A 13,413-nucleotide genomic window follows, 5' to 3' on the forward strand; every position below is an offset into this window, starting at 1 on the left:
AACCATAGGTACATTCAGAGGATCTGCTACTGAAGAAGACAGGAAGAATGAATACTCTGGGTAGGCTACTAGTGGCATAGGAAGCCTGTTGGCAGGAACAGGGGGCAAGATGCTTTCTTGTTTACCTCCAGGAGAGAGAACCTGGATTCCCCCCCCCCCCCCCATGCTGAGTTGGCACCTCTTGGTGTCTCACAGGTTTTAAATGAATGACACACCCACTATAGAACCAGTTCCTAACAAGTGAGATGGAATTATTGTGATTGGTTTACCAATGCTTTTTAAACTTTATTATATAGAGGAATTGCCCCGGAACCATGTTAAAATGCAGATTCTGATTCAGTAGGTCTGGAGTGGGGCCAAGATTCTGCATCTCTAACAAGATTCCAGGTGATTAGAATGGCTGTCAGGCATCAATTACATCGTCCACCTTAACTATCAAACACACCTGATATTTACAGTAGCTGAGGAGTGCATTCTTTCCTTGTAGGTGAATATACAGGAGAAGCCAATTATAATCAGAAGGTGCTTAATGAGCAAAGCCAGATTGCAAAGCATATGTGAAGGCACAGAAGCAAGAAACTGCTCACGTGCATGGTGAATCAGAAGCTGGAGGTGGGCGGAGTCAGATCACTAAAGGGCTGGGCTTTGATCTGTGTTCTGCTGAGCACAAAGCCTCTACAAGATTTTCCATGGGGAAAAAAAAAAGTCTTCTAGAGTCAATCATTTTGGGGAAGTATTGCACTCTATGCCCCTCACTTTGTTATTTACAATGCATAATTTGATTTTAAAGATGCTAAGAAGCCTTTGTCAAATAGAGATAATACCTCATAGGCAGTACTGGTTATATAATTTGTGGAGCCCAGTGCGAAATGAAAATTTGTCTTTTCCAAGAACTGTTAAGATTTTCTAGATGGCAGTGACAGAGCATTAAACCAATTGTGGAAATCTTCAGACCTTTTGGGACTATGAAGTTCACATGCCCATGAAGTTGCCCTACTCATGGAGATATTGGGAGCATTAAATGAAACAAGGAATGAAAAGTGGTTTAATGCTTGCATCCTGTATGCACTAAATAAATAATAACTATGGTGAACACACAGCTTTTAGTTAAAACCCTTGGTTGTAACAGAAACTCACTTTATCTAACTTAAGCAAAAAAAAAGCAGAATTTATTGTAAGGACCCAGGCAGGTGTTTCAGAATCCAAGGGGAGAAGCAGCCAGCAAGGTACAGGAACAAAGGGGAAGAGAAGCATTATCAGGACTCTTTTTTTCTCTCTCAACTCATCTTCTCTGTGGGTTCCCTGTCCACACCATGGGACAAATCAGCCCAGATTTACAGGTTCAAGAGACTTCCCAGAGGGAGTTTGGGGTCTCTTAGTCCCAATTCCACATTCCGAGGAAGGGCTTCTGATGAGTCCATCTAGTTTTGCCTGGATTAAGCAACTATATATAACAGCTCTTCAACTAGTATTGGCTCAATGGAGGAGGGGAAGAAGACAACATATGTCCATCCCAGTGTCTCCCATACTTAATTGATCATGAGACATTTCTTGAAGGAACGCGTTAGTAGTGACAGAACATACTTGAGAAATGCAGTTGTGGGTAACATGAAGCAATGAAATGGCCAAAGGAGAGGCATGAGAGCCAGGAATCAGATTTTCATTGCAGATGGCAGGGAGCAGAACTGACTGGAGCGAACAAGACTGAACACAAGAAGGCTAATTAAGACCCTGCTACAGAAATTCAGACCTGGGAAGCAAGGCTAGTATTAATGGGGAAACGGGGAAAAACTGTCTCCAGAAATATTTGGGCAGTGAAAATCTGAAAGGATTGGCAAGTTACCTATATAGGGGGAGGTGTATGAGAGACAAGAATGGTTCAAAGAATGAACTTAGGGATACTGAATAGGTCGTGGCACCGCCATCTATGGAGATAATATACGAATTGGGGGTGGCGGGTGGGTGTGAATTGTTTTTGATACGTTTGGTACCAGGAAGAATATTCAGGTGGAAATATCTAGAAGCCTGAAATTTGGGCCACAGGTGAAGGCTTGAGACGGATTTAAATCTCACACCTTGTTGGTAATTAAAAAACTGAAAAGCTCATGCATTCAGTACACAACTGTTAAACCGTCTCTCATGGCCCAGACGCTGGGGGACACAACACACATGCATGGACAAGATACCCATGGTCCTTGCAGCCTCTCGTGTAGCTTACAGTCGTCCAGGAAGATAAAGTTCTTACAAGGCGCTCCGTTTCCGAAGTACAGAACGTCAGAGGGTTGTGCAAACAATGGAGAACAAATTGGACACAGTGCCTGTGCCTCTACCACATTACAGCTGTGTGCCAGGGGCAGACTCCGGGCGGGTTTCAAGCCTGGGATCACCACTACCAAAGCCAGGAGCCAGGATGATGGCACGGGTTTGGTCTCTAACTGCGAGAGGGAGGGAGGTGCGCTTGGAGAGCGCGGTTGATGAAAACTGGCGATAAGTGAGAATCACTGCCCAAGCAGAACGACCTGAGTCTCTTTTGTGTTTTCTCCGGCCAAGCGTTGCAGGCCGGCAATGTGCTGAGCTGGTTCCACTTGCCCAGGAGGAAACGACTAGAATGACAGTCCATGTAAGGGGTTCACTTTTCCATCCAAACTGCGTCTCCGTCGTCTTGCTGCGGGGAGTGGGTGAGGATGGAACCCAAGGGCCTGGGTTACTGTCCAGCTCCTGTGGGTGTCAGCACCCCAGAAGCTAAGTGCGGGGAGTACCGCGCGGTCGGAAGCTCTAACACCCGCACAGGCGGTTGGCGGAGAACAATGAGCTACCGGGGAGGAAGCGGAGGGTAAGCGAATTCGGAAGTCGAGGCCCCACGCGGGAAGACAGACGCGAACGCGGCGCTGGGCAACACGCCTGCGCCGCCCGAGCTTGGGAGCGCGTCCCCGCCTGGTGCCACCTCGGAGTCCAGAACCAGCTGCGAGCTCCCAAGGTGAGGGCGGGGGAGTGCACGCCTGAGGGACGGCCGAAACGCGCGAGCGCTGAGAGCGTGCGCACGCGCAGAGCTCCCGCCGGCCGGCGCCCAGAGCGCGGGAGAAGCGACGGAAGCCACAGAAAGGAGGCGCACCTCGGTGAGTGCTCCCCCTCCCCTTTCTCCCGGAGTGCCTTGCGCTCGCCCGGTGGGCGGGGGGGGAGGGGAGGGGAGGCGGCGGTGGCAGCCATGTTGTTGTGAGTCTCTGTGTCTCACCCTCGGTACTTCGGTGGTTCGGAGGAGGAGGGGGAGGAGAAGGAGGAGGTGGGGTGGGGGGGAGGGAGGTAGGTGGAGAAAGAAGATATTGCCGCCACCGAAGGCGGAGGAGGGAAGGACGGCCAAGAGCGACACCGCCGTGTGCCCAACGGTCGGTGTCCCCGGCTGAGGCAGCGCGGCCGCAGCAGCTCCGTAAGTCAGCCCGCGCTTGCTTCTTCTCCCCGTGCTCTGGCACCGCAGGGGCTGGCTCCCCGGGCTTTGTGTGGCGGCCTCGGCTGGGGCAGCCCGCAGGCGGGAGGGCGGACGGGGCCTGCGGGCAGCCCGGGACGGCAGCGGCCTGAGGCCCGCTCGCACAATGCGGGGGGAGGGGTGCCGGAAGGGGGTGTGCGCCCGGCGGCGGCGGGGGGGGGGTGGGGGGGCTCGGCTCTCCTGCTTCCTTTCCTTCCCCACGCCGCAGCCTCGCGGCGCTGGGGTGCTGGTGTTCTCGGTTTCTCGGCGTTTGGGGTTAGGGACCGAGCTGTCCTCTCAGCCCCTGGATTCGGAAAGAGGGCAGAGGCCGGTGGATCCAGAGAAGTGTGCGAGTGGGAAGTGGGCGAAGAGGAAGGAGTGGGTTTATAAAAACAAGTGTGGGAATTCTCGTGGGCCCGAGTGTATCCAGGAAAAGCTTGCAGCAGACAGGTGTGGGTATGAAAGAGCGACTTGGGTTAGGCTGGTTAGGTGCCATTATTAAGGAATGTTGTGTTTTTGTTACTGAAACAGATTTCGACACTCAAAAAGATACATACATTAAAACGAAAGGAAAGATTAGATGCTTCAGACGTTTTAGCAATAGTTTTGTGTCTGAATTGGGCCAGATTTTGGGAAAATGAATTGTTCCCAAACGCGTGTAAAAGTTATGCTACTTCCGAAAACATACCTAGGGAAAACCCAATTTCCTTAACTTAGTCTTTTATTAAGACACATATTTAAACATTTTGTGGGTTAGTATTACGGACACATTAGGTGTAATAGGACAAGCATGTTAAAGTCAGGTCTTAGGACTTTGTGAGATTTTTAACTTAAAACTGGTGACACGGTTTTTTTGGTAAAGTTTTTTAGGGAAAGCTTTATTAGATGAATGTTTTAAAAGCTTAAGAGAAATGTAATATCTGTAAAGGTATATCGAAACAATTATAATAAAGGAAGTTACCTAAGGATTTTAAAGGCTTGTTTACTGCTTAGATTTCATGTCTAATAGGTGACTCTTCACCATGTGACTGGGAGTATCAGAGGATGATTTAAGGAATTCTGGCTAGGAATCCTGTTTAAAACACAAGGACAGATATTTTTAATTGGCTTAAGTTTCTGTCCTTAGTCTTTTAATATCCTGCATTTTAAAGATAATTTGCTTCATCTGCATAGGCATCATAGTGATTTCCTTTTTGCATGAATGTCGTTTCAAGTCAAATTTTTGGTGAAATAAGTTATTTAGGATTGTCTTTTGGTGTCCCAAGGACAGTTTTTGTACCCACTAAAGGTTCACACGGATTTTAAAAAGTTAGTATTTCAGAATCTTGGGTCTTCAGCTTTTAAGTTCTTTTTTCTTGTTTGTACAAGTCTGGCTATTTAATCTTCAGGTTAGATTTGCTATTAAACATCTTCAAGAGAATTTAAACCTTAATTTTTATACATTTGAAAAAATTTGAGTGCAAGGTTCTTTTAGATGTTTCCATATTTAGTAAAATTTCAACTTAAAAGTCTAAATTACTACCATATTTAATTTGGTCATGCAAGGCTGTCTGCTTTAATAGGCCAATAATCTTAAGTGTTACAAGTATACAAACCAAACTATGCAGTCCTAAAGGTAATATTATGATTTTGTTTCTCCTAAACCTTCCATACTTGTTTATAAATCTTCCTGTGTAGGTACTTATCCTAGTTAACAGAAGTAACTATGATCGGAGCTTTGGGCCAGGTGTGACCTCCAAAGCCAGTTTGGTCAGTGACCAGACTCTGTCTGCTTTTTATAGACATTGACAAGATCTTCATAATTTTTTTAAGTTTATTTTTGAGAGACAGCAAGCTCGCAGGCACAAGTGAGGGAGGGGCAGAGAGAGAGAAAATCCCCAGGCAGGCTCCTCGCTCTCAGAGCAGAGCCCAGTGCAGGCCTCCAGCTCATGAACCTTTTGAGATCATGACTGGAGTCGAAATCAAGAGTCAGACACTTAACCAATTGAGCCACCCATGCGCCCCCAAGATCTTCATAATTTTAAGTGGAAGTTGGTTCCTGTCTCCTGAATTATTTCATAATTCAATGACCTTTAAACTTGTCGGTTTCTAACATAAGGGAAATACTCTATTTTTTTCATGTTCTTAAGTTTATGACTATTTTAAATATTTGAATGTATCTCATATGCCTTTGACTTGCATTCAGGTTGTGGCTGTTGTACTGATAGGTGTGTGATTAGTATAAAAATTGTTCTTGTAACTGGGTAAATTGGTTGGTGATGTATTAGATTTGCTGTTTTTACGAAGGCATAAAAACAGTCTGACTTGCTTCTGCTGTCCTAATTCTTCACTGTTGCTTTTGATGAACTTATAAGAAGGAACTGATCAAGTATGGCTTGTAGCCTCCTTCCTCTCTTTCTTTCTGGAAGTCTGCCCCCTGCAGAAAGCTCATTATTCTGCTGCTTCTTGAGGTGACCATGATAGATAGACTCTGCATCTTTTTGGAGGACCATCAGTTGTCCAGTGCTGCCTGTAACTGGGTCAGGATAATTAAGGGGTGTGGTGGTAGAAGCCCCACTGGCTTAGGTCTAAATTATGCTTTCCATTGTAGCTTGATCAGATATTGGATTGCTATCAGTCTAGTTCCTGTGTCTCACTTCTGAATTCTGATGTGGTGGAAAAAGGTTTCCTTCAAAAACCTTTCCTTCAAAAACCTAAACCTTCATTTAGAAGCTAATATTTTAATAATAATTTTTATATTTAGCAATATAGATAGAAGACATTTATCACTTAAAATGTATTACTTTTGTAGTGGGAAAAGTGAATTTTCAGAGCTGTTATTTTCGAGCCTTTCCAATGAAACTATCATATAGGTAGGTTCTTCTTTTTAGTTTCAGGTAGCAGTATGTTTATATACGTAAGGTTAATGTATTTTTGTCTTGGTGACTTTTTCGTCCAACAACTCAAAAGATCCAACTTTATAAATGAAAAAATTAAGACTTGCCTAATTAAACACAGTATCACCTTCCAGAGAGTCATTTTAATTCTTAATAAAATTGTTGGAATTTTTGTCTTTTGTTAACCTTTTTCTTAAAAGAAAAATTTTATTTGACCTTTGCCTGGCTTCTTTCTGTACTTTAGAATTCTAAAGTGCTTTAAAGAATTGAAAAAGTATTGGTTATTCAAGCATGTTGGCAAAATCATAGTTTAGTGTATTTCACCTCTGCAAATTTAGCTGCCGTGATCCCATCCATTTTTAGTTCACAGATTTTCACTTATTCACTTACTCTTTGTAGAGAAAAGACGTTGGAGTAGAGTACTAGAAAACATACAAGTGTGTACACCTTACGTACATATCCCAGCATTTCACTAAAGGGAAAGTGTGAAGGGAGAATGGGTAGTTGGAATGTAAGGATACTTTTGACTATAAATGGGACAGAAAAAAAAAAAAAAAGGCAGCCATTATCAGCTACCTGAGGCAAGTATTTGAACCACAAAGCCTCCAAAAATCTGCTTCCTGGAAGGGATTTGGTGAAATTGACTATAAAATGACACTGCAAAACCACCTATTCAATACCTGCTTAGGAGAATAAAACCTGCAACTGACTGCCAGAGTACATAAAAAATGGTGTGTGGCAGGGGAAGGGGGGAGAGAAGGCATTTTTTTTTTCACACTTTTTTGTAGTCGTTAAAAAAAAATACCTATAAATATAGAGAACGTAATTTGAGGATAGATCTTTATGATTTCTATTAGAGTGGACATCTCATACTAAGAGTGCCAGTTTTAGATCTCAAAGTGGTGATCTGTGGTTTTAAGCACTATTGCTGAAAGACTTATGGATCAGTGGAATATTGTTTTGATTGTGTAAGATGCAACTGGTTGTATGCATTCAGACATTAGGGTAAATGAGTGGTAGAGTCAAGCTGACCCTAAGTATAGGTCTTTGCTAGGTAGTCAAATAAGGCAAATTGTAGGTAGAGAAAAATATGGATAGTATTGTCTGGTTTTGTCAAATACCAAGAATTATATACACATAGGAGCTATTTATGTCTTCCATTTTGGTGACCAGGTCATTTATTAACATCTATGCAGTATTTTATCAACACTTTTAGCTTGACTAAATGTAATAAGTTTTCTGTAGTAATATCTAAGTCTTTAAGATTGATTTAACATAAGCAACATTAAGATTTGAAGTTTTGAGAAGATGATAACTGTCAGTTTTGTCTGTAGATGTTTTCTTGGACCTCCCTACGGTTGAAGTGTAATTGCTGAAAAGCGATCAAAGGGAATGTCTTTGGTACCTTCATTTAATCTCTAAATTATGTGGTTCCTATACTAGTAGGAATGGGAGTACTCTAGGAACTTGCCAAAGATAAATTGTTTGCTAATTTTTATTTTGAGTCTGCTTGAGAAGATACTCATGGAGTATTATTTGAGGAACATTCAATCCCATTTGTTACTCTGAATATTCTAGGTTGTATCCTGTCATCAAGCTAGACTACCAGAAACCTGAATACATTTTGAGACTTGCAGGCCTTTGATAATGCCAGGCTTTATTTAGACATTGGTGGTATCAGATCCTTGTTATTAGGGAGTTTATAATACAGTGAAGAGGGGGGCGCCTGCGTGACTCAGTCGGTTAAAGTGTCTGACTCTTGATTTTGGCTGACGTCATCTCAAGGTTCATGGGTTTGAACACTGCCTCAGGCTCCCTGCTGACAGAATGGGGCCTGCTTGGGATTCTCTCTCCCTCACTCTGCTCCTACCCGCATGTGTGCTTTCGCTTGCGTGCCCTCCTCCTTCCCTTCTCTCTCTCTCTCTCTCTCTCTCTCTCTCTCACTCTCACTCTCACTCTCACTCTCACTCTCACTCTCACTCTAAGTAAATAAATTTTAAAAATAAAGTGAAGAGGAAGTTGATTAAACTTGTGATTACAGTGCAGTATACTAAGTGTACTGAGTAACACGCAAGTGATGTCACAAAAGTGTAATGGGCTTACATAGGTCAGGAATAGCTGACACAGGGGTCAGGAATAGCTTTCTATGCGAGGTTAAGTTGAGTTTAAAAAAAAATTGGAGAGGGGCACCTGGCTGAGTCAGTCAGTCAGTAGAGCATGCAATTCTGGATCTCAGGGTCATGAGTTCAAGCCCCATGTTGGGCTTGGAGCCTACTTAAAATTTAAAAATGAAAAAAAGACCTGGAGAAATTAGTCAAGAGATGGGTAAATGGCATTCAGCCAGAGGGATTAGTATGGGTAGTGGCCCTGATAGGGGAGAATAGCAGAACTTAAAGTGGAGGTAGGGAACATTGAAAAGATAGGACCTGGAGAGATAAGTAGGGGCTCATCAGATTTAAAGGCTTTTTTAAATTTGGTCATTCCTGAAAGACTTTGGAAGTCCAAGATTGTAAACTGGGAAGATTTAGACCATATTGTTTGGAACCTTTAAAGTATTGCTGTGGAATTGCATTCCCTGGATTGTGTTACAAGTTAGGTACATGGTTTTCCTGGAGGAAAGCTGACTATAAAAAATGAGATTATGAAACCTGCATCTGTTAAGAGAATGTTGTTGAGATTTTCTGTTACACTTCTGTGTCCTTGACATAATGTTCCATATAAGAAATTTCTTTGAAAACTTAGTGCTAGAAATAAGGTTGTCTATGAGGAATTGGTATGATTTTTTTTTCATGGATAATGAGAATCATATGTAATTTATTGTGTTTTCTCCCCTTTTATCTTTGTATCTTCAGAAGTTACATTTTACTTACTAATTCGCTACTAATATTTACTTTGTTATTTTCCTAAGATTAGTTTTTGCTTTATTGTCTATATTTCTTCCTATGAGATACTTCATGCAGCTTTCAACACATTTTTATTTACCTAGCTACAGAGCAAATTTCATTTAAATTATGCTCAAGAATATTTCTATACAGACCCTTTTTTGGTATGTAACTTAATAGTCCTGGAAACTAACAGATTTTGTTTCTCTTTTCAGCCACTGCAGCGTAGGCATTTGTGGTGGTGGGTGTGTGTGTGTGTGTGTGGGTGTGTGTGTGTGTGTGTGTTTTAAGTTTTTAATTATTTTTTTTTTTTTAGTAATCTCTACACCTAATGTGGGGCTCGAACTCCCAACCCAGAGATGAAGAGTCCCATGCTGTTCGGAGCCGCCCAGGGGCACCATAGGCAGTTGTTTTTTTGTTGTTTTTTTCTAAGCAACTTACAGAAGGTTTTTTACAACATCTTTAAGAAATGGGTTGGGTCATTTCACTTAAAGTTACTGAGATACAAGTGATCATCCATTCAAAGCTTGTTCTTGAATATTTGAGGAATTTAAAAAATCACAATTCATACTTAATCACCTAAGAGATTCCTATTTATTTGAAAGGTTTGTACAGCTCATATATTTTTTCTTTTACTATTCAGAGTAGTCATAGTAAACCAAATGTGTTTTAAAACTTAACTGTCATAAGTTGTGGCTTTTCCTAGACAAAAGTTTAAAAAGTTGAAATATGTTGTATAATTGGCTAAGCTTTCTTTTCTTGGAAATTACTAGAAATACTGCTTAAAATAACTTATTTTGTGTTAACATATTTCCAGAAAAAAGTTATGATAATACTGGCGTAAAACTAAGCAGTTTTAACTGTAGGACTTAATATGTGACAATGAATTCTGGATTGACTGTATGCTCAGCTTGCAAAAGAACAAATGAGTACCAGGGAGCAGCATATCCCAAATGTAATGGACAGGGAACCTCTTATTTCAAATAACACTGTGAGTTGGTGGTTAAGGAAAACACTTTGGAAAATTCTAGTCTAAGGAAAAAAAATCCTTTTAAAATTGCATTAGAGTTTGCTGCTTAAAATGGTTTTTATTTTTCCTCAGTTGTCTCAGACCATGCATTGAAATGACTTCCTTTAGTTCTGTTACAACCTAACATTTAAGTTATTTCTCCTTGGTGCTATATTGATTCCAATTGATTATGTGTAACAATTGAAAATTACTAGATAATCATTTGAGACAAGTCTTCAGTTGTTGGGCATTCAACCTAGTACTAAAATGAACTGAAAATAGCACAGGATCACTTGTACTATATTCTGTGATAAAGTCTCTAAACTAATGCATTTAAACTATGTTAACATAGGACCTTTTAGGGTGCCTGGGTGGCTCATTTGATTAAGCATCCAACTAATGATGTCATCTCAGGTCTTGATCTTACAGTCATAAGTTCAAGCCCCGTATAGGGCTCTGCACAGTGTGTGAAGCATATATATGTATATATGTGTGTATATATATGTATATACGTGCACGTATAAATATATGTGTGTGTATACATGCACGTATACATATATATATCTATACGTGCATGTATATGAGCACACACACACACACCTTTAAAGAAAAAACAATTTTGCTAGCTTCAGTGAGCCTTACAACACAAACCAAAAAAGCAAAGATAAAGCCAGTAGTAGTACCTCCTCTCCTACCAGAGTTAGGTGTTTATTTGGTCATACTGCACACAAATATATGGTCATATATATATTGCTCCTCTATTTTAAACAAAAATGGGATTGTGTGATACACCTTAGCCAACTTGGTATTTTTATTTAATATGGACATTTGACTATATTACTTATCAACTTGTAACATTCAGTGCATAGATTTTTAATTTGCTATACCATTTTTCTGTTGTTGAGTTTATGTTGTTTAATTCTTATTTTTGAACCACTAGAAGTGGTGCTGCAGTAAATGTTATGCAGTTTATTTTTTTCTTGTTGGTGCTGTTTATGTAAGGTAAATTCCCAGAAAAATTCTTGTATTAGAGGATTTTATATTGATTTTTTTAAGTAAGAAAATCATCCACTCATACTAGGTCATTAATACTCTAGAAAACACTTATATTTTAATTTTATATATTATCTAATTTATTCTTCACAATAATCCTGTGAGGGGGGCATATTCTCATTTGCAAATGGGGAAACAGGACTAGAGTATTCAAGTGTTCTGAGTTCATTCACCTAGTTCGGGACAAACGTGGAACTATATTCTAGATCTTTTAATTCATATTTATCTGTTACATCATGATGAATGATCCAAATTTTTTATTTATTTTTTATTTGGAAAACCATTAGGGTGTTTGTAGGTGTATTCCTTAGCTATAGGTGATATGGTGACGTGTAAGGGTCTCAGTTGTATCTGCACAGGGAAACGTCATCTGGAGAACTTGCAAAAATACTAATAACAATCTATCCCTGTTTCTCTGCCCAGACTAATTTAAGGTTTAGATAAGTGGGAACTGAGAGAGAAACAGACAGATGGAGCATGAGCAGGGGAAGGGCAGAGAGAGAGAGAGACAGACAGACAGACAGAATCTGAAGCAGGCTCCAGGCTCCAAGCTGTCAGTACAGAGCCTGATGTGGGGCTCCCACCCACGAACCGTGAGATCATGACCTGAGCCAAAGTCAGATGCTTAACTGACAGAGCCACCCAAGTACCCCTTGGATTTTTTTCTATATATGCATAAATGCATTTATCTCATGCTTTTGAATGGATTCATACTTGATAACGTTATGAGTTTCCCTCTCTCCTTATTACATTATCCTGATCCTCTCCCTCATAACTGTTAACATTTCATGGAACACTGGTGTAACCAGAATAGCTTGCATGATTGTGTTGTGTTTTTTCTATCCTAATTATGATTTAGAGAAGTTTTCAAGTCTAACAGTTAATGTGATATTAATACACTGAAAATACCAATTAAATGCAATGGAAATTAAGAAAAAGATTGCTTGGGGATAGGTTTTGATGAAGAAAGTGGCATTTGAGCCAAATTTTGAGTTTGTAGAATTTGCATGTGAAGAGTTAGATGGCAAAGAGCTGTCCAGGGGACTGGAATAGTATAAGCAAAAGGATGATTGGGGAAAGCTTTTAGTTGTATAATTTACATACAAGCTGACTGACGGTTTATGCTTGGTTGGTATGGAAAAGAGCAGCATGGAGCCTTTGGAGTCTTGACAGTATCAAATCCTCTGCCATTTTAGTAGTTTTTTGTCTATTAGGATATGGAAATTGGTACAGTTTCCTTATTGTAAAGAATCCTGCTTTTCTGGATTGTAGTAAGAATTAGATACAATGTGCCTAGTATGATCTGTGGCATGACATTGAGTGTTAAGTAAATTTTGTTCTCTTTAGGGGGTGGTGTCTGATAAAAATAAGGCCAAAGACATTTATGCTTATTTGGAAATCCATTTTTTGGGAGAAAATTTTTATGTGTCCTTTGTCAAAAATATGGTTGAGGAAGTAATAAGTTATACTAAGTTTATACAGTAGCTTGGACCCTGAGTCAGTTAGCCTTGTGTAGGGTAACTCCCTTTACAAGCTGCAGTTTATAAACTTTTTTTTTTTTTTTAAAGGGGGATGGATTCAAATTGTACCAATCCTTCAGGCCCAGCTTGAATACTACCTGCTTCCCATGGCCTTCTGTCGTGTTGTTATGTATATTAAACTTTATTATGGAGATTTTCAAACACAGAAGTAGAATAATGCATTGTATCCTCAGGTATCTGTCATCCATATTCAACCTTGGGTGAAATTTAACTTTCATTAATTTTTAAAAATATTTTTATTTAGTTTTGAGACAGAGACAGAGCATGAGCAGGGGAGGGGCAGAGAGAGAGGGAGACACAGAATCTGAAGCAGGCTCCAGGCTCTGAGCTGTCAGCACAGAGCCCGACGCGGGGCTCGAACTCACGGACCATGAGATCATGACCTGAGCTGAAGTGGATGCTTAACCAACTGAGTCCCCCAGGTGCCCCTGAAATTTAACTTTTAAACGAATATTTCAAAGCAAATCCCAGACAGCAGACCAGTTTAAGCATAAATTCTCTTACTGATGAGGACTTATTAAAATATACAATCCTCTCGGGGTGCCTGGGTGGCTCAGTCAGTGAAGCATATGACTTTGGCTCAGGGTCATGA

General features: G+C 40.7%; 1 protein-coding gene across 7 annotated transcripts in view; it reads left to right on the top strand.

The window, feature by feature from the left end:
• The first annotated feature begins 3,044 nt into the window (after nucleotides 1–3,044).
• The window catches only part of PUM2 (pumilio RNA binding family member 2), a 99,907-nt gene continuing 89,538 nt past the window's right edge, over nucleotides 3,045–13,413 (top strand). For 5 of the 7 annotated variants that reach the window (XM_042982438.1, XM_042982442.1, XM_042982443.1 and 2 more), the window contains exon 1: nucleotides 3,342–3,424. The gene's annotated coding sequence lies outside the window, so the exon portion shown is untranslated. Of the gene's footprint in view, nucleotides 3,117–3,335; nucleotides 3,425–9,534; nucleotides 9,824–13,413 lie in introns of those variants that run through there. The other 2 variants (XM_042982439.1, XM_042982440.1) reach the window with 2 other exon arrangements.

The sequence above is a fragment of the Panthera tigris genome, chromosome A3, assembly GCF_018350195.1.
Source record: "Panthera tigris isolate Pti1 chromosome A3, P.tigris_Pti1_mat1.1, whole genome shotgun sequence".
NCBI lineage: Eukaryota > Metazoa > Chordata > Mammalia > Carnivora > Felidae > Panthera > Panthera tigris.